Genomic DNA, 4,104 nt, shown 5'->3' on the forward strand with positions numbered 1-4,104 from the left:
CCCGCCCCCCAGCCGTGCCCGGCGAAACCACAACCGCTCCCACCAGCCCCGTCCATTTTTTTTTTTAAGGCTTTGGGGCTGATTTTTGAACAACTTTCCTCTGCAGCTGGGAAAGGCCTGAGCAAGCTCTGTGCTTTCCAAGGGAAAAGCCAGGGGTAGCCCAAGGGAAAATACCTTCAAGGCTTTTTCGTGAGCAGGGGGAGCCTGTGATGAGCCCACCCTGCCCAAGCTGGGTCTTCTCTTCCATGTGATTTGCCCTTCGCACAGACCCTGTCTAAGCTGGGGCAAAACCAGCTCAGCCAAGGAAAAAGACCAAAGCAGAGAAAAATCCTTCCTTTGGGAAACAATTCCCACCTACACAGACTCTGCAGGGCTGGGATAGGGGTTATTATACAGGAGCAGCCCCAGGTAACCCCTCAAAAACGTCACGCTTTCCCCAGTTAAGATCCAAGTCCTTTCACAAGCCAGATGGCAGAGAGCTGGAGTTCACAAAACCACCACCCCTTTATGAATTAGGTCGACTTTGGCTTCAAAAAGGGCAGCGGCCCTGGGAATCAGCTCATCCAGCCTCACAGCCCATTGGGAAGAGGCATCCCCGGAGCGGACGGAGGCTGTGCCACGACAGCGGTCCCACCTGGTGACAGCCAACCCACCTCTGCCCAGCTGGCACCCGCGGATCCTTTCCTGCCCCAAAACAGCAGGAGCTGTACGCAGGCGTGGGGCTGCAAAAGCTGCTGTCAACCTCCACCAGGAGACACCCACGGGCACCCAGCAGAGCTAATGGGTCCAAAAAGTGGGCACGATGTCCAGAAAGATGCTGAAGCTCAGCTGCCTCGGGCAGCACACAGAGGAGCTCAGCCGTGTCCACCTGCACCTCATTTTTTTTACCATGCCCAAAGGGCTGCCTTTACACCCACGAGCGTGGAGAGGTCCCGCTCTGTCCCCTTCCAGCCTGACTCACCACAGGCGGTGATTTAGCATCACCTGAACTGCCCCACCGAGTCCAAAGACTAAAATTCAGAGACTGTCACATCCTTGGCCCCACCTACGACATCTGCCCCGGCCCCAAAACATCTGGATTTGGTGTAAGGCACAAAGGGAACGCTCAGCGTGCCCCGTCCTTGGGGCTGCTGCGCTCCCTCCCTGCTAATTTCTTGCCAAAAGGGAACGTTCTCAGACTTGCCGTGCAAGGATGCTGTTTGCACCAGCGTGTGTTTTAATGATGGTGTTTATGTCTTGTTTGTATTGCAATCAGTGTCATCATTATTTCATGAAATAATTACAGGAAAAACCCACGCAGGCCTCAATGCAGTGCCCGCAAAGCCCTCCCCCTCCCCAACAGCTCCCTATCTGTCCAGTCCTTCTGCTCAATATTGCTGGTTGCCCGCATCAGATAAGGCCCCAGAAGGAAATGAACAGGCTCCTTTAAAATGAGAGACGTTTGGGGATTAAATTAAATCCCCACGCTAATTCAATCAGAGCCTCTGCTGCTCTTCAGTGGCACGGAGGGCAGGAGCAGCAGCCTTGCCACCCAGAGAGGTTCCCAGCTCGGGCTGGAAGCACCAGCAGGGGCTGTGAAATCCTGTCCTCGCAGCAAGGGCTGTGGCCGAGCTCTGCGAAACATCACCTGGTGGTGGCGGAGAGACGGGGAAGGCAGGTAGCGGTGACACTGTCACGGCCGGCCACCAGGCACGACCATGGCTGGAGGCACCAGGGACCTAAGGAGCAAGAAGCCGAGGGCCACCTGGCTGCACCAAGCTGAGCTGAGCCAGCAAGGACAGGGATGTGACAGCTTTCCTTCTCATCGTCACCACGGACCAAGGGGCTGCTGCAGGAGGCAGCAGATGGAGGCGATGCTGACGCTGTCTGAGCAGGGAGGTGGTGTCCTGCCCCCTCAAGGACCCACCCAAAGCACCCCATGGTCTGCAGCACGGGTGCCTCTCCCTCGGCCAGCAGCAGCAGCTCAGGAGTCGGCAGCCAACATCTGTGTCTCTCCATCCTCAACATCTCGGTCTCCCTGCTCTCAACATCTGAGCCTCCTTGCCCTCAACACCTGGGTGTCCCTACCCTCAATACCTGGGTTTTGCTGTTCTCAACATCTGCATCTTCCCATCCCGAACACCAGCGTCTCCCTGCCCTCAGCATGTCAGTCTTCCCATTCTCAACAGCTGGGCTTGTAGCTCAGACTGTGGCCAAGGCACCACGTCCCAAGAAAGGGAAGAAAAAGTAGAAGGAAGAGGTGCCTCCAAGCCCCAGGATGGCTGTCAGGGGTAATTTTAGGGAAGAAGTGAGATAGCAATAAGAGCCCCTAATATGGATTTCCCCATCGAAGAAGCCTCAACGCCCCCAAAAAAGCCAAACGCTGCCCTGCCTGCTCCAGCATCCTCAATCTCTGCACGTGTAACCTGCTGCCTGGATGCTCCTTTGGGCATCACTCATTAATTCAAAAATTTTCTTGAAACCAAGAAAGGGGGAAAAGTAGTGCAGAGCCTCAGCTCTTCGGTCTGTAACTTGACCAGGGTTTTTCTGCTTGCTGCTACCAACTGGAACTGTTTTGCTAGCAGAGCAAATTTCAACGAACAGATGTGGGTTTGTCAGCACGGCCTCGACTTCTCCAGCATTTCTTTAAATAACGTGTCCTTTCTGGTGGCCCACAGCTGGGACTTCCAGCTGGGAAAACACCAGCCACAGACAAGGCACAGCTGTGAGTCGAAGCCCACACCGGCCTTCCCCTCGTGCTGCCAGAAATGCCGTGATTTGTGGCATTCCCTTAAATCCCCAGCTCTAGGAGGTCAGGGATGTTTTTTAAGGCTCTCGGCTTCTTATTTCGAAACCTCCCCTCCTCGCAGTCATGGAGCCGCTGTGGCTCAAGTAACGCCTGGACACAAGAAAATCAAATTCAGCCATTCCTGGCTCCCGATGTGGATGCTCAGATTTTGCAACACACGTCTTTCTCTTGTGGTAATACCGGGGAAAAGGAGGTTCAACATGCCTAGAGCTGTCCTACACCCAGGCAGCTCCTCAGCCAACATCACAGATGGGGAAAAGCAGGAAAATCCCTGCAGGTACCAGGCTGTTGGACATGGAGGTGAGCGGGAGAGCAAAGGACATGCTGCTCCGACTGTGCTCTCACCCAGGAGAAGTTAATGGAGCTCCCAAGATACTACTGGAAGAGCTGCTCTCGTGGGCTGTCTGCAGACCATGGCAGTCCCATCCTCCGTGCAACCAAAGGAACCTCTCTAACTCCTGTTGCCCTTAAAGGTACCTTTGCTCAAAGGTGCCTCACCTGTCCCCAGAGGCAAGTAACTCCATGGGAACGAGATCAAGTCTCTCTCCAGGGGGGGGTTGCAGCCCGTGCAGAGGTAACATCCCTCCCCAGGGTGGATGGCCTGTGGGGAAAACAGCACCCACAGCACCCAGGGAAACATCAATGTTTCCAGAGTAGAAAAAACTGCAATTTCAGGTCTTAATACGGGACAGCTTGTGCCCAGCTCCATCAGATCAGAAACCTCTAGCTGGCCCTGCAAAACGCTACCAAACCTGTTGGTGATGAGCCCCATGAGACCTAAAAAGTGGCTGCTAAGAATCGAGCGAGCACACAGCTAGAGGAATCAGTATCTAATGCACGGCACAGGGATGAGAGGAAGAGAACGAAGCCAGAAACACAAAGCAGAACGGCTGAAACTTGAAAAAACTTCCACTGGAGTCATCCTGAAAGCGTTCACGAGGCGCATCCCCCCAGCAGCTCCGCTCCTCGCCCTCCTTGAGGGCAGCTCTGCAGGGCCAGCCGGAGCCCCGTGCTCACTGCGCAGCAGGGTTTCCTACCCATTCCCTGCTTCGTTACTGAATCAATGAATAATTGACACAGAGCTATTAGCGCAACAGCAAAAGCCAGCACGGATAAACCCAAACAGCAGGAACCAACAGCGCGCCAGGGCAGGGCGGTGAGGGTGGATATGTGCCTCCGATGAGACTCTGCGGAGGTGTGAACGTTCGCGCCACCCAACAAAACCCCACAGGCTTGAAACATCTCAGAGCCCTGGAAGAAGTCCTGCACTGCGTGAGGAAACGATCCCAAGCCAGCAGCCTGTGCTAATCCCTCTG

Source organism: Apaloderma vittatum, unplaced genomic scaffold (assembly GCF_000703405.1).
Source record: "Apaloderma vittatum isolate BGI_N311 unplaced genomic scaffold, ASM70340v1 scaffold17837, whole genome shotgun sequence".
In the NCBI taxonomy this organism is placed as follows: Eukaryota; Metazoa; Chordata; class Aves; order Trogoniformes; family Trogonidae; genus Apaloderma; species Apaloderma vittatum.